General features: G+C 31.8%; 1 protein-coding gene across 1 annotated transcript in view; it reads left to right on the top strand.

Annotated features, from left to right (window-relative positions):
* The first annotated feature begins 5,211 nt into the window (after window positions 1-5,211).
* Window positions 5,212-18,801, top strand: part of LOC134229680 (corticotropin-releasing factor receptor 2-like) — a 34,689-nt gene continuing 21,099 nt past the window's right edge. Inside the window, exon 1 of the mRNA XM_062711447.1 lies at window positions 5,212-5,266. The gene's annotated coding sequence lies outside the window, so the exon portion shown is untranslated. The remainder of the gene's footprint in view (window positions 5,267-18,801) is intronic.

The raw sequence follows: 18,801 nt of genomic DNA, 5'->3' as shown, positions 1-18,801 counted from the left end.
CTAAACAGTGGAAGGTAGCTAATGTACTTCCTTTATTTAAAAAAGGTGACCCATCATTATTATCAAATTATAGACCTGTGTCATTATTAAGCTGCGTAGGTAAAATTATGGAGCGAGTTATTTTCAAATATGTTTATAATTATTTTCATTCTAACAATCTTTTTTATAAATATCAGGCTGGTTTTTTACCAGGTCATTCAACGGTTTATCAACTTATTGAGACATATGATTACATAGTTAAAGCTATTGATGAAGGAAAACACTGTTGTATGGTTTTTTGTGATTTGTCTAAGGCTTTTGATCGGGTGTGGCATAAAGGTCTTCTCTTTAAGCTACAAACATATGGTGTTAGTGATAAGTTATTACTATGGTTTCAAAGTTATTTAGATTTAAGGACACAAAGAGTATTGCATAGGAATACTATGTCTAGTTTTAAATCTTTACATGCTGGAGTCCCCCAGGGGTCTGTATTGGGGCCACTTTTATTCTTGATATATGTCAATGATGTTGCTGAAAATTTGTCTACCTTAAGCAGATTGTATGCTGATGATAATTCTTTACAGAAATGTTCAGAAAATGTACATGATATTCAATTAGGATTGAATAATGATTTAAATCAACTTGAGCGGTGGTCTAAACAGTGGCTATTGAAATTCAATCCTACGAAAACCAAAGCTGTATTTTTTAGCACTAAGAAAAATGTAGATTTACCATTGCTCAAATTTCAAGATTGTGACTTAGATTTTGTATCATCACATAATCACTTAGGTATTCTCTTTTCAAACGACCTCACTTGGTCAGCGTACATTGATTCTATCGTGGCCAATGCATATAAAAAATTAGGTCTACTTAAAAAACTGCAATTCAGGGCCAGTGCTAAAACTTTATCTCTTTTATATACTACTTTTATAAGACCTCAGTTAGAATACGCAACTGAAGTTTGGTGTGGGTGTTCTAGTCAAGATTCCGAAAAATTAGAAAAATTACAACTTGCAGCGGCAAGAATAGTCACTGGGTTAACTTCATTAGCATCGCGAGATTCTCTTTATTTTGAAACTGGTTGGGAACCACTTGCTGTAAGACGAATTTCCAAAGTTAGAACAACTATGTATAAAATATATAATAACATGGTACCCGAGTATCTGAAAGATATATTATATAAATATTGCATGTAGTTGAGTGTAACATTGAAAATTTTCACCCCAAGAAAACCATTGTCAACCGCGGCGCAGCCGAGGTTGACAATGGTTTTCGAGGGGTGAAAATTTTCAATGTTACACTCAACTACATGCAATATTTATTATATTATACTGAATATTTTTATATAAATACATATTACAGTGAACCGTGCGCGCATAAATTCTGCGCAGTCGCTATTTTTTTGTAATACTACCCGTCGTCAAGCAATGTTGACTGTTGCTACGCAGGAGAGCGTGGCTTCAATATTCAGCGGGTAGTAGTGTTTTTTATCAAATGTGTCTCGACGAATCAGATTCAAGTAATTTACATGAAAGTATAATATTTCCAAATATTCGATCACACGAATCAAATTACGTAACAAGACAGTCACAAAATTATTGCATCCCTAAGTGTATATTAAATATATATAAATCATCATTTGTTCCATTAGCAATAAGGGAGTGGAATTCTTTGTCTTTTGACACACGACAATCTACTACTACTGTATAGGTTCCTTCAAAAATTGTGTAAACTCTCAGAGAACACCCACCCCGTCCTTTTTTACTTTTGGTGATCGTTACTGGAGTGTAATTCATACTAGATTAAGACACAATTGTGTTCTAAATAAAGACTTATTTAGATGTAATATTATTGACAGTCCATTATGCACTTGTGGAAAAATAGAAGACGCATATCATTTCTTTTTCTCTTGTACGAAATACGCTGCTCCAAGAAACGACTTGTTCAATGCTATTTTTAGAATGATTAACTTACGTATTGTAGACACTCATGTTCTGTTATGGGGAGATAATTCGATCAGTATTTCTGAAAAGTTTATTTTTAAATGTGCAATTGTTTATCAAGAGATCTGGTTGTTTGTGAATGTATTTAGATTCGTTTGTACATACTACATCAATGTACATTTTGAACATGCATTACCTACGTTAGATAATCTTATTGACCTTTGGTTCCAGTGTAAATTAATATTTGAACAAAACTTTGTGTAATTAATTGTTATAAAGGAGAGGACGTTCTAAGTATTAAGTACTTGTGTCCAATCCTTTTGTTGTAACATCTTAACAATAAAATATGTTCAAACCAAAGCGGGGCCTAAATATATGTTCGTTTGAAATTTTGAATGAATTTGAATGATCGGATGTCGACTCGTACTATTTATTCAATCCATAACAAGAAGGACAACTCTTTATCAGGAAACAAATTGCACAGATGTCCGGAATAATATCGGTAAGACATAGCTACAAACCCACATCACAGAGAGAGAGAGAGAGAGAGAGAGAGAGAGAGAGAGAATTGCGTAATAACGTTTTGTTGGGAAAAAATTCCCAGGCAAGTTCATACGGCCGGTGTTTTATATAAACATATGTGCATACATGATCCCATTTTTACCTTCGATTTTTTTTATTAAAAATAAACAAACCTTTTGCAAGAATTAAAATGGTTAGAATTAATTAGCAAGAGATAGTTTCAAAAGTCGTTATTATATATTGTATGTTGTCAAAATTAATCTATCCTTTGTAACTATTTATACGAAACATATCTGAAAAAATTCTCTGTTTCAAAATATTTATCGCCAAATTTTGTAAATATCGTTTAGTAAAATTATCGTTTAAATCACACACAAAACTTATCTGAGTCAAAATAAGTAGTTACTTTTCTTGATTTAAAATACAGGTCCTTGATAAAACATGTAAAATATTAATTAATTTACACTACGTACGTTCAAAAGTTTAAATACATGTAAAAATACTTTAGTGCGTCGATGATTTCATTATTCTATTTAAAATATCATATAGATTTTTCTCTCGGTCTCGTTTCATGTATACGCTTTCTCGCTCACTGCATTCAGTTAAGCCTTGCCACGTCTTCTTTCAATTACGATTTCTTGTAAGATTTTTAATCGGATGAGGGAGGCTACTACAAAGGAAACTCCAAAGCTAATAAATAAAAAAAATAAAATAAAGAGAAAAATTAATAAACGAAATCTATTTTTACCAATGGATCCAAGCTTGAAGCTGTTACATGTACGTTTACTTTATACACGTGTATATCGGTAATTTTATTGGGGAACATTGCCCCTTTCCCCCGGTTCGTACAGCCACGATCGACACATGTAAAAATCTAATTTGTTTCGGAAACAGAAGGGAAAAGGAAAAGAGAACTGGAGTGACAGAATACCTATCAAATTACGGAAACTCGTCCTCTTGAAAATGAGTTAATGTAAAACATGCGTATGACCTTGAATTTTGATCAGAGTAATTTAAAACAATGTAAATGTTCTGATAAGCGTGCAATCTACAGACAATAGAATTAATCTGATACAAGGCAGATTAACGGCTGTTAAATGTCTGAAGAAAAATGCGATTCATTCATAACACCTTGTTTACGTTCTGAATGGTTAATATGAAAAATGGATGGCGGATCAATGAATTATCCTGCAAAAAAATCTCTAACAAAAGTGTACATATTTTTTTATCATTAAATAAATCTCTTTAAAAAGGAAAAAAGGAATTACTTTTAAAAAAAAATAATTTTAGATCCGCCCCATTAATTTTGATCGCTGGCAAACGTTCAGACCTCTCTCACTGGTCCTGTAAGAAAATGATTGACGTCTGCTGCAATCGATTATGTGCACATGCGTCATTGATGTCATTTACTTTGTACAGAGGTGTTACGAGTTTCAAGGAGATTGCTTAGTTATGCGGAAAAACACAAACGGAATTTTATAACATGTGAAGGGCAGAGCCCTCCAGCGAAGATATATAGCGGTATGATGGACAGGTGTGAATGTGCAATCCAAGACATGGAAAAATGTCATGTAGAAATCATTCAAGAAATTGAAAGAATGCTTATTTCTGAAATTGACGATACGTGAGTTAAGAATATTTCCGTTATGTTTCTTGTGTATTTTATCCCGAAAATTCGACCCCCCAATATAAATAAATAAATAACCTTTCCGTCAAACTCAATTAAGATAAGGAGGTATGTACTATAAAATATTGATATATTTCGCTAATTATTAAAAGGGTTTGGAAACCAGAAGAGAGCAGAAAAATAAATAATCTTCAAAGAGTTGCCGATCGGAGGCTAAGTGCATTTCCAGACAAACACTACCTTAAGGGCTTATTTCATTTATTTACTCAAACAATCATGAAAGAATACAAATACGTACACATTAAATCATTCAGAATTTCATGAAACTATACACTATCATTAAACTCCTTAAAAGATTAAATATATATATATATATATATATATATATATATATATATATATATATATATATATATATATATATATATATATATATATTAAGTTTCTTATTCTTTTACATGCTGATACTTAAAAACCCGTTTACTTTTGACAATAGAAATACATTAATTAGATTTTTTTTATTTCTTTGATGTAAGTAGTTAAAAATCGAATTCATTCTTGCTGTACCATAGAAATGTTGGAAATAACGAGCTGCAGATTCATTTAAATTAAAAGAAATATATACCGGTGTAGTATAAAAAAATATTCGCACACAAAATTAGAGATTTATATGAAGCAAATGAGGATTTTTGTTGTTGTTGAAGTTATTTTAAAATTCTGTCTTAACACCCCCCCCCCTCCCGCCACCACCACGACTAACAAGCACGAAAAAAAATATTGGAAAATGGGAAAAACAAACTATATTGTTTTTCGGAAAGAACAAAATAAATGCGTGTCCCTGTTTGTATTACAAAACAGTGCTCCTACTATCATAAGGTTAAATTAAAAACATAGGAAACCCTACAACTACCCAACAACAAGTTATTATGAATCCTAAGCCGAACTAATCTTTAATTGTGCCCGATCTCTTTTCTTTGGCAATTGACCGATAAAATATCTTGTCTGTGTATTGCCGCTAATCCTCGACTAGCTGCCAAAATCGACCAATGCCAAAGCTAGAATGAGTTAGTAATTTTTTTTTTAAAGTTCCATCCTTTTTCATACGTTGAAAACAACATTGAAGGGTATATCCGTAGATTTTCAATGGGAATCCGAATGGACAGCGTGTGTCTGTGTGATTGATCCGTTCTGACTAGTAAGTGAAATTTTACTTTCCCCCTAAATGATCGTTGGTAACCTGCAAATATGACGCAACATTTTTTTTCAGCCACCCCCACCCCAAAAGAATTTGATTTGAAACTACCTTGAAGTTCAAACATTTTTTTTTATTTATAAAAATAAGCATATTTAGAAATATTAAAGAGATTAACATTTCATAATGCCTTGACAATCCCGAGAATTTAATTGATGTTAAGTTGATTACTATGGTGCACATGTATATGTATATGTATTGTGATTGCAAACACTCATACTCGTATGTTAATGGGCCTGTTATGTATTATTAGTTTATGAAATTATTGCGCATTAATTGCAATTGTTTTTTTTTCTTTTAAAGATTCAAGAAATATATCTTAGTAAATAACATGAAGTTATAAAGAGTAAAATGTTAATTAACGCACTTTTTTTTTCTTGTGATATTAGCGTTCTCTAATGTTTACAGGGGACAAAAAGGAACACTGCATCGAAATATAATATTTTTAATTAATGGACAAGAATTTAACAAAGAACAGATGATGTTAAGAATTTTTAGGTAACGTTTTACACGAATCAATTTTGAAATCTTAAAGTGCATTTTCCTAAGATTTCTACAGAAAGATTCACCTGTACCCTAGTTAGGAATTTAACATCCCCACCCCGTCTTTCCTTAACATGCCTTTAGACGATGCTTGGCTCACATTTTTTATTACCTAATTAAGATACATAAATGATTACAAATTCTTGAGAAGATTGAGATAAAATTTAGTATAAACACAGAGAGTGCGATTCTTAGAGGTCCCTAATGTAAATGGCCTAGTTTTCATGACAGTCTTCGTACATCACTGATATCTGTTTCTGTCTTTGAATTTGAACCTTTAATTATCACTCCAATGGCTTTTGAAATTATACAAATAACATTGTCTTTTTTCCGTAATATTTTTTTTTACAAGTATGACGGTGAAGATTTATTTTAGTGTGATTATTTTATCACTGTGTGACATATATTTCATTTTCTTCTCATCCTTTAAACATGCCTGATTTTTTTCTTCATATATTTCATTTTCTTTTCACCTTTAAAACATGCCTGATTTTTTCTATCATATATTTCATCTTTTTTTCTTCATCTTTTAAACATGACAAAATCAAAGTACTTGTGTAATCACAAGACGCATTCATATTTCTTCATTGAACATGTTGAAAGCACACGTAAGTCAGCAGGTATAAAAATAAACGGGATAAGAAGGTTTGACTGAATGTAAATTCGCTAAATACAAATCATTACAAAGAATTGTGGCCTCCCGCTTTCAGTATCTTAGTGGTAATGCACATATGAAATATGAAAGTTCTGTCTCTTCTCTTTCAAAAGTTATGACAAAGGTTCAAGTTTTTATGACGAACGCACAGACGAATGCGAAGCGGGGACTAAAATGTCAATATTGCCAGCAATAGGGAAAATGTTTTGATAATGACCGTAGGATCTTAGAGGGGATGGTTATATGTACCGAGCATATTAATAAAATGAAACGATTCTCACTTGCATATATCAAAAGAAAAAAAGATTATTTAAGTCTAGTAACTGTTTCAATTGCATGGCACATTACCCATTAAAATCAAATTACTGAAAGCACTCATGGGAGTTGAACGTGATGTTAAATAAAATCTTTGATCGGGAGGTTAAGTGAATGAACAATATTATTATTTCAAATACACACAACTGTTTCAGATTTTTTGAGTTGCAAAAATCTTGAGAATTCAGAGACATTGAATAGCAAAAAAATGCAGGGACCATATTGTTGCCTGCTTACATTAGTCCTTTTTTATACCCCCTGCTTGAAAAGCGGGAGGGTATTATTAATCTGGATTTCCGTCTATCTGTTTGTTACGCTTTAGGCATACCCATCTCTTATCCGCAACTCCTCTTACACTACTGAACGAAATTTTCATAGAATCTTTATTACATATTGCCGTTGTGCATCTTCTATTACTTTTCCATCCTACACATATTTTGGGTTTCCCATTGCAAAACATGGACACTGCTATTATATTCATATTAGAGGCGGTTGATCATTTATATAATTCACTGCTCACAGTCTTCAAATTTGTAAGATATTTTTTCCTTGGCACCTTTACCCATGTGTTGTGAAAATTTCAGTTTCGCGGGAATAATATCAATGTTGATAAAATATGGATTTTAACACAGCATCCTTTTAAGAGCTAACAGGTTTGTTATATAAAACTTCTCTGTGAATATAAATGTATTTCAATTACACGAACATTGTACATGGAGTACGTCAGAACTTAATCTTTTTTAATATTGTGAAGAAAAAAGCAATACCAAGTTTAAAACAAATATTTAATGACAAACATAAAAACAGTGGTATATGTGAGAGTTTGTGTGCGCACGAGTTATCTGGTGTGTAAATGAGGTTTAATTTCCTTTTATTAAAAAAAAACAACTTCATTTTGTTGTTTTTACGAAATGATTTTACGAAAACATCAGTGTCCGTTTTTTTGTTTTAACATTTATAACAGAGTACTAGATTTACCGCTTTTGGCAGGTGATACTGCTGATTAAGTAATAGATACGCATGTTTCCTATAGTTTTTATGCATTAATGAATTCATTTAAACCAAGAAAATGTTCATGAAAAGCTTGAATAAATTCTGTGTACCGGTAAAAAAAAAAATTGCTAAAAATCCGGGACCGTCGGGCGTCGGGACGACTAGATTTACCGCTTGCTGTTAGTATGTAGAGTTGTCGATCGTATCTTTTTCAGTGTATGACGCCACACAAAAAATGAGTTCCATTACGAAAAACTTTTGAGGTTCTTTATAATCTAGTTTTACTTTGAACGAAATCTAATATTCAAAGTAAGATTACTTTATCATTATTACATTTACTTACATTTCAAAATATGAAAATTAGATCAATTCAGGAGAAAATGACATGAACTATTTGTGGCGGATGTTTATGCATGTTTTCTGTTGAATATCATCGGAGTAAATCAGCCGACACAATAGCCTCGCTTTCGGCTCTATGTAATCAACACAAATTACTGCGCATGTTAAATACGTGATGACCATGGGAGATTGAACATAGTTCAACTCCCAAAAAGTAATAATATTTAGATATATATATATTATAATTTTGGTAGATTAGCGTGCCTGCATTGGGAAAATTACTGAATAAGTGGGTAGAGTTACACTGTAAATGCAAAATTCGACTTTTATAGTGACTAAATAATTTCCTTTTAAACGAGACAAATAAAGATAAAACCTAAAAGAACTGACAGGCGATTCTTTAGAGTTGTTTGTAGTAGTTAGGTCTCGTTAACAAAGTGGTCACAACAAGTACATTTTTTAATACATGTACAATGTCAGTCATGGAAACAGAATTTTTTAAACGTTATTTTGTCTCTTTACAATTCAGATATCCGGAGAAATTGACGCATTGTACAATGTCAGACGTAAGCATTGTTAAGGGTACATTGAATCATGAGCTTAAGGCCGAGTGGATAAAACGAATGGCCAGTCACTGGTTAAGGGCTTAAACTATTGAATGTTTTTGTTGGGTATTAATATACTTCGGACTGAAGACTATATTTAACGATTAAATTGTAAAAATAGAACGAATTTCGAGACTTTTGACCTTTTAGACAGGTAGCCATCACTGTATATATACTTTAATCACTTTTTGGAATACGAATTTAAAGTCCGTTATCGCAAACATGTTACCATCAAATGTACTTATATACTGACACGCAAAAGAAACGCAACAAGCAGTAATCTACAAATGGGTTTTTTTTCCTTACGATTTGCAAAAGCGAATAAAGTACTGTTAAACTCACTTTTCAAAACATAAGAGATTTGATAAAAATGTTAAATGTTTATCAGTTTACTTCACTAAGTAAAATATGATTGTTAAAACACCCCCCTCCCAGCCATTCAAGTAAAACGTGCAAGACGGCCCTAAACAACAATTGCAGCTTAATTTCTATGATACAATAGGTTTATTGATATCGAGATCTGAACGAATCAATTATTCTTTGGCATTTTTAAATGCCCGTTTTTCAGATGATTAGGTCGAATTTTCTCTAACTGAGAGCAGTGTAGCCACCCCTGGACTTCCGGTACAAGGACTGCCCTTAATGCATTTGGTACGTAAGACCCTGTTGAGGCGTAATGTAGTGAAATTTCGCATCAGCAACTCTCCATAACCTTTACATTAAAATTTTCCAGTTAGAGCAATGGAAATGCGTACATAAGCCATTTTCAAGTATTTTTTGAAATTTGCTTTACTTATGATGAACAGTAAAAAATCCTTAAAACTCCATAATATTGCCAAATGTTGTGTTAAACATGCAATTTTTGATTTCTGTAAAGCAGACTCAAACTTGATTTCCGGTATGGTATGGAAATCGTTCAACCGTTAAATTACCGATGTTTACGAAATTGAAGATATTCATAATTTTAAGATACAAAATTCTTTACTTTACATAATTACACTGTACTTCCCCATAAAGTAGGGTGTTGCGTTTCTTTTGCGTGTCAGTATAATATGTATCTGACGTCCAAACCCATGTTTTAGAAACACGTTTAATGATGTTTATGAATTGTCAGCAATATTATTTTTTCATTGAAGTGTATTACTTCAGATTGGAAAAAAAATAATGTTGTTGTATCATGTTTATCCTGTTCAAAAAGTTTGATGTGTGTACATGTATTGGCATTTTTATTTTCTAAATAAAGAATAAACATGTAATTCCCATTCGTCATGAATAATTAGGGCCATTGAGCAGTGAAGGATCTTTTTCGTGCCAGCACCTACTGCTACACAGGATCTTTGTTTATACGGTCTCACCTGAAGGACCGGTCTCGACATTTAGAGTCTTTTGAAAAGTTGAAAATATGAAAAGTTTACAGATGTACGAATGGAAAAACTGGCAGACAGATCTATTTTTGTTTCTGTCTTTGAATTTGAACTTTCATTTATCACTTCCAGTGGCTTCTGAAATATTACCAAGTGAATAACATTGTCATTTTTTCCTCTTTATTTAACTTTTTTTTTTTACAAGTATGACAGTGACTGAGTGAGGGTTTATTTAAGTGTGATTTTTTATCATTTATATTTCATTTTCTTTTCACCTTTTAAACATGCCTCATTTTTTCTATCATATATTTTATCTTTTTTTTTCTTCACCTTTTAAACATGACAAAATCAAAGTACTTGACTGTGTAGTCACAAGGCGCATTCATATTTCTTCAATGAAAGTACACGTAAGCATGGTAAGTCAGCAGGTATAAAAATAAACAGGATAAGAAGGTTTGACTGCATGTAAATTCGCTAAATACAAACCACAACAAAAGAATTGTGGCCTCCTGCTCTCTGTGTTTTAGTGTAATGCACATATGAAATATGAAAATCCTGTCTCTTCTCGTTCAAAAGTTTTGACAAAGGTTAAAATTTTTATGACGGACGCACAGACGAATTTGAAGCGGGAACTAAAATGTCAATATTGCCAGCAATAGGGAAACATGTTTTGATATGTTAGAGGGAATGGTAATATGTACCGAGCATATTAATAAAATGAAACGGTCCTCACTGGCATATATCAATCTAAAACAAAGATCATTTAAGCCTAGTAGTTTTGAATTGCATGGCACATGTATACCCTGTTTTTAAAAAAATGAAAATAAGAAATATTTTCTTGTAGATTAGCTTGTGATAAATTTTGAATTAGTGAATAGAGATAAATACAAAATTCCACTAATGTAGTAAATCTAAATTTAACACGGTAGTTTTTTATAGAGAAGAAAAATAAAAATAAAACCAAATAGAACTGACAGACGATTCTTTAAAATTGTTTGTAGTAGTAAGAACTCATGCTCACTTCGGTCATCATAAGTACATTCAGTACATTTATGTAGGATATCAGCACTGTAAAGGGTACATGGTATAATGAGCATAAGCTCGAGTGGATACCCCGAATCGATGGTCACTAGTTAAGGGCTTAAACTATTGAAATTTTTGTTGGGTATTAATATACTCCGGACTTAAGATATTTAACGATTGAATTGTAAAAATTGAACCGACTGTAAGTCTCTTGACCTTTTAGAAAGGTAGCCATTATGTACTTAAGACACTTTTTTGAATACGAATTTAAAGGCCGTTATCGCAAACAAGTTACCATCAAATACATTTGTAACATGACGCCCCAACCCATGTTCAAGAAAAGAAAAACGTTAATGTTGTTTTATGAATTATTAGTAAATTGTAATATTATTTTTTCATTGAAGTGTATTCATTTAGTTCAGAATGAAAAAAAAGTTTTAGTATTATGTTTATCATGTTTAAAGAGTTTGATGCTTTTGCAGTTTTGGTTGAAGCCTTAAATGACTTTTCTATATTCTAAAAATTAAATAATGTACACATAATTCCTATCCGTAATACTTGTAATTGAAATTTGGTTAATCATGGTATCATTTGCAGAAGTTATATTCAAATGGATGAATAGGCAAGGCGCTGCTCGGCTAAATCTTGTAGGTTTTCTATGCGCATCAGAAAAAGAAATACAATTTTGAGGTTGAATATTTTAGTACATTTAAAACTTAAACCAGTTTTGCTGGGCAGAATGTGTGGCTCAATATGCAACTCTAATAAGAAGAATGAAAACAAGGCTACAAGGAAAGGGACTAGAAGAAGTTTTATGGTTTAAAAAGAAGAAACAACGTTATAAAAATCGTGAGCTTTACGACATATCAATAAATTAAGAAAAATACATAACAGAAAAACGAAACAATAAGCTAATAAGCCACAAGAATCACCTAGGAACTCTGGTCATGCTGTTCACCAGATTACCCCCCTTGTAATACCTTTATGGCCCCACCCTTACCCTGGAAGTCAAGATCTGGACAATTTAGAATATGCACCACCCCGGGATGCTTCCAGATAAAGTTCAGCTTTTCTGGCCCAATAGTTCTTGAGAGGAAGATTTTAAAAGATTTTTCTGAAATGTTTCAATGTTAATTTTAAATTTCCTATTGTAGCCCCCCACCATACCCCGGGGGTTATGAATTGTACAATTTAGAATCTGCACTGCCTGGGAGTGCTTCCACATAAGTTTCATGTTTTCTGGCCTAAATGTGCTGAAGAAGAATATTTTTAGATAACCTCTACCTAATTGTGTGTTTTCTTAATTGTGCTTGTCTCTTCTTTTTTTCATTCTCCTTTACCCAAGGGTGCTTTGTACAGTGTACAAAGTTTTGTTTTAATTGGCCAATTGGTCTCGAGTAGAAGTTTAAAATGTGAAAGTTTACAGACAGACGGGTGGACAAACGCTAGACAGACAGACGGGTGGACAAACGCTAGACAGACAGACGGATGATAAGAAAGGTTCACCTGAGCTCCAATGTACTAAAACATCATCTAAGTCAAATTTTACCTGCGCAAATAATCTTCTCCTTTGCATTACTTTCTAAATGATATCAAACAGAAAAACTTTAGGAGATTTCAAAGACATTTTTAATATAACTTTTGTATGACAACTTAAGGATATTTGGGGCCGAGGATTGTCATCGTATTTTATGATAATCCAATTGAAAACCAACACAAACTATGTACATATATATTAAACCTAAATTTTCTTATTTTGGCCTTCTTTCAATGGATTATATATATTCTCATGAACAAAAATAGGCTTTGGTCTTAAACATTGCATAAAATCGGAAAATGACCCTGTATTTCATGTATATTTAATTTAGAAGTGCATTTTCTCCCTATTTTTGATAAGATTTAAGGGCAAATGAACATTGCAATGTGGTATTAGCCATTCGCTTCTAAGCGTAGATTTACCAACCTGGCGACTTTCGGCTAAGTATAAACACGACTAATTCAATTTATTAACTGAAGTGAAAACGATAACTACAAATTAAAGTTTGCTCGGCGTCGGGACAGGCTAATTGCCTGTAAAACCTTTGAAGGGAAGATTTTAGTTAATATTCAGTTAAGCACCCCTAAGGTGAAAACATTTAATCATTGATAAATCAATATTTTGAAATCTGCTTTTCATTACAATGTCTATAGATAAGCACGTGTATTTTCTGTTTTGAGAAATGTACTTTCATGCTTAACCGCTGATCATACATGCACCAAAAATTAGACACAAAAATAGAATGTCTCTCATTTAGTGTACGACTCCCTGAACCTAATTCATATTTGTTCAGAATGACTTTTAACGTTCTACATTAATTATATGATAAAATAAATTAAATATTTCAATTTAATCTGCATTTTGCATTTTTACACTCTGAGTCAATCTTTATAAATATTGCACACGTTCTATACTCCTAACATATTTTATTGTGTTTAAAATAAACTGGGAATCGGAACTTCCACCTACAATGTAGAAGTGAAAACGGCATACTGTTATGAATATTGTTACACAAACTATTACGCATATTATTACAAAAACTGTTACACATATTGTTATACAAATTGTTACACATATTGTGAAACCAATGAAATACATATTGATAAATATATTGTTACAAATTTTGTTCCATGCACTGTTACAAATATAATTACATATTTTGTCAAACGTAATGTAACACACTATTTCTATACAATATTGTACACATCCAGTTCCTAATTTTTTATGTATTGGAATCATAGATAATAATCACGAATTTCTAGATAACCTATGCGTATTTTATAACATTAGTTAATAGGTTTAAGTTTTATTTGCTAACAAAACCAGTAAAATAAGATATCAGTTCTATTCTTCCTTAGATGTCTTTTTTGGCAATCATACACTAGTCTAGATTCAGCATATTTGCGATTAAAAAGTACATGATTTCCCCCGTTTGTTTCAATGAACACTTGTCTATAAAGGGATTGTACTCCGGTCGGTTTGTCTGACATAAAATACTGCGTAATTCGTCAGAGATTTGGATCGCTCATTACGGTTTTATTTTAAAACAGTTATTTTCTATACTTTGGTATAAAAATTACATAAATACATTAATGTAAATATTGACTTCTGATCCCATCTTATTTGCTGAGAAGCTTTAAACAAATTCTAGAGGGATAAATCTGCCATACTAAGTAAAACGTTTAGGAGACTACGATGACAATGTCATTAGACTTGAATTATAGATGGCGTCTTGTGACTTGAAGTGTCTTTATTAAAACGTTCTCAGTTTTTCTTTCTATACATTTGACTATAACTGAATTCCTCATATATATAACAGCTTTGTATTTTGTATCATTCTTTATAAATTCAACTGTTTTTTTTTCTTCGCATTGAGTACAAAGACTAACCCTCAAAACATAAGAAAAAGATTATAAAAGATTTGTTTTTTCATTGGGCTTCTCAGTGATATCTTGGATAGTTCTAAGGAAAAGTGTAGATTTCACTTTTCGCTAAATATAGTTTTCTTTGTAATATTAAAGATGGCCCTCTTTGTCATACAATTAAATATATAAATTAATATATAAATAATTTAATAAATAAAATAATCAATATAAAAACAAAATAGGAGAATGCATATTTCTATGATAGACCATATTCCTTTAAAAGCAGAACAGCATTGTTTAATGTCAGTTAAGAATAAATTGTATTTCCTAAAAATAATTTTCATGTTAAATGATGTTATATTTGTAATCCCAGTGGGAATATCTATACAAATACTTTTCTATTATAAGTCAAACCTTAATATTTAGTATGCAGTACACACCACTATTCTCATTTCCCATCTTTTGAATTTGATTTCTAAGACAGAGGTAACTTAGGCTTTTCTATAATTCTAGCTTTTACCAGAGTGATCTAGCGAATAGTTACACGGCGGGCTGCCTGGTCAATGTGATGATCAATCTAGAGTTGATGCTGCTGAAACGCGTGACAATAAAAAGACCCCATCCTTAGTTCACTTCACGAGTCGGTCTGTTGTGAATGGTGACTTTCATTTCAGGAAATTAAAAGCTAATAGTCAGTAAATAGAATGGATGTTCTTCATACAATTTTCTGGTTTGACACGCCATTGCTGTTTAGAATTGATTGAAGCTTGGTATCAATTAGCAAGAGTTCTGATTAACACCCTTGTATTATGAGTTAAAAATTAAAGGTATTGTTAAAATGTACATGAAATATTATAGTTACACAGTTTACAAATGCATCTGTTTTAAACATACAGGTAGGAAAATACATGACAATATTCTAGTATACTTTGAATAATTGTATTCATTTTATAATTGAACATGCCTCAATACCATGAAATTTTTATGTGAAGGATATGGAGATAACGAACAATATTTAATATCAAAGGCCATAAAACAATACAAAATAGGAGCAGAGCAAACACGGACCTCTAAAACATAAGAGGTGGGATCAAGTGCCATCGAGGAGTGAGCATCCCCTGCTGACCAGTCATGTCCGCCGTGTTCTCCTTGTCATGTTCGGTAAATATCGGAAAAATCCGTGGTCAATTCAGTGTATAAATAATAGACTAACAATTAGTATGAAAATCGCAGTCAGCATTTGACTCTGTGATAAATTTTATTTGCTGACAAGGTCATTGTATCGACCAAAGAACTTAAGAAATGATAAGTTTAAACAAGACTGTTGATATTCTTGTATCATCAACTTGTTTGTCAATAATTTACTTCGTTTTAGAAAATGTTCATACGTGGAGCATGTTCTTGCGTATCAAATCAACTGAGATATATAAACGCCATAAGCAGGTGATGAAGGTATATTCCTGCATAAGTAAGGGAAGTTGACGATAGAAAAGGTAAAGTCATGACGTTTATCATATAGCTTGATTATAGGATTACCATTAACGTCTTTTTCAAGTAACATACACAAGTATGATACAGATGTGTCAGACTCTGCTGTATCTTTTATCTCAAACTCACTAGGATATATCGTATCGACGTAGGAATGGAAATAACTATTGTTAATTGACAATAGGTCGTAGATATATCTAAATGTTGAAGGCCACAGTGAATGTTTTCTTCTTTTCACGCATAAGATTTTGCTCAAATTCTGCTTCATATAAATACAAAAAAGATCCGCTAATAACGATTAAAAGTTTTGTTTTTCAAAACTTTAATTCTTAACATATAACATTGTGGAACCACAAAATTAATTCATTATTTTGAGCTGTAATAAACGTTTGTCAAAATTCTGCTTGCTAAAACTTGATACAAAGCCTTGTAGAGCCACATAAAATATCTAAAGATTTTTCTTGCTAACAAGGCAAATATCAAAACTATATTTAAAAGGAAGAAACGTTTTCATTCATTAAGGTCATACGACACGTTTCTCAAAAATAGATAATTTATACTTAAAACAAGTTTCTTCTTAAAATAGTGCACCTGACCAGTTACCAGGCATTTGGACAAGATACCACAGGGTCATATTTCTTATAAAACCCTTATGGGTAATATGATGAATGGTCCAATATCACAATTTTTGTGTACTAATATTTAAAAACAATTTGAAAACAATGTAGAAATCAGAAGAAAATGTCAAATATGAACAATTTATTATATAATACCAATTTTAGGAATACAAAAAATTAATTTTAGGAACGTGTCGTCTGATCTTAATGTAAATAACTGCTATTATTAATCCTTCAATAGTTTTCGTTTAGCTTATAGTCGTTAAATTGCAAAGAAATCCCCTGGAAAAGTATATAAAAGTTAATATATTTTAGACGAATGTACTCTTATAATGGAGTCAGTAGTAATTATCTGATATTAATAACTTATTTTAATTTCAAGTTGTATAACGCATCAAGTAGATTTAAAGTAAAAGCTTTCATTTAATTATGTTGTGCGTCCACTCTAAATTTCCCACCTCTCTAAGTATATAAAGGGTTTAGACTGGTACTGAAATCCTCTTACAAATCGGTTAGCCGCGATTTCAATTTTACAAATCTCATTACACTTTGCTTCATTTCATTTTCTTTCTATGTTCATCAAAACCTGCAGTTTTTACATTGATTATTTTCTTCTATCGCTCCTTAAGCCTCACACACTTATAGAGGAACAACGCTCTCCTAATTTTAAATCTGTTAAGGATTGTTTGGTGAGGATTGGCCAGTTCTATTCTGGTCAAGATCAGCCATGTTTTTCCCTGTTCTTTTTTTCTTAATTCATCAGAATGTAGAATGTGAGGGATAATTACTATTATATGCATAGAGTAACTTTCCTGTAAACATGTATTGGTGAGTAGAATTATTTCACATTCTGAGAAACTGTAAAGAACTTTATACGGATTTAATTATTATAGTATATTCCATAGACTCCGTTCTGCTTAATGATTTTGTGTGCCGAGTATAGGACAAAATTTGCAGCTTTCCACCGGCAAGTGGTGGCGTACGTCTCCATGTAAGCGAAAAATTCTTAAGAGGGGCATTAAACAATATACAATATCAATCAATCAATATTGGATCTATTTCCATAAAAGCTTTTTAGCTGGTAAACTAATTACATTTTATTCCTTACTATGAACGTCTATCGGTGAAAATGATTTGAAAAATTTGAAGATAATAGCAGTAATATATTAAATATGATTTAAAACAATACAAGGTGGTCATACAACATGGATCTATGAAAATCCCAGTGGTGGGATCCGGTGCCTAGATCGAGGAAGTAACCCCTGTTGACCAGACACATCCGCTCTCAGTCTCATATATTGATCAGGTAGATGAAACATTCCTTTGTCAAAATCTGTACAAACTACAAAACCCCAGCAGCTGATGCGACCTAGTGATATAGGTAGCTACAGACATTATTCATTTCAATAAATGGTCCCATCTTTTTGATTACTAATATGGATCATAACCACCAATAATATAACCTATTAGTTTACATCCGAGATGTAAAGGATGTGGTTTTTATTCAACTTATTTTTTACAAGTGACATTTTACCTTTGAAAATTATTTCGGGTGTCAGCAACTTGACGTTCATGGCATCAATGGTAGGTGTTGACATGTTTATAAACGTGAAATTAATATCGACAGGGGATGCTCTAAGGGACCTGATCCCGTATCTTTAATTTCCAGTTGTCCCTGTTTATACACTTTTCATAGATTTGTATTGTTTTCAGATTTATTTTATACCGGGCACTTTCCATTATCTTAATCTTTCTTCATTGACATTACAGTGATATCAACAACCTCCTTTCGGTTGGCATGTCGGAATTATTTAGTTCTTATTTTGACCATTTTAGCAATATATTGGTTATGATCCATATTAGTAATCAAAAAGATGGGACCATTTATTAAAATGAATAATAATTGTAGCTACTTGTTAAGATGTTTAAAAGCTTATAACGTCAAGGATTAAATTTAAGAAATATCTTTTTAACATCAGTTAAACTTCAAAATTTGGATTTGGAAAAGGTTTACAACTGTGCTCGAATTTCATTTTTTTCCCTTACATTTGAAATTCAAATGTGTAAATTTATGAAGTTATAATCTTTTGTGGGTTAAGTTTTATAAATCATAAAAAAAACTCAAAGTCAGTCT

The sequence above is a fragment of the Saccostrea cucullata genome, unplaced genomic scaffold (assembly GCF_032062105.1).
Source record: "Saccostrea cucullata isolate Sc308-1 unplaced genomic scaffold, CSIRO_AGI_Scuc_v1 ctg208, whole genome shotgun sequence".
In the NCBI taxonomy this organism is placed as follows: Eukaryota; Metazoa; Mollusca; class Bivalvia; order Ostreida; family Ostreidae; genus Saccostrea; species Saccostrea cuccullata.
The sequence above is the reverse complement of the archived record's forward strand: the minus strand, read 5'-3'. Positions and strand labels throughout refer to the sequence as shown.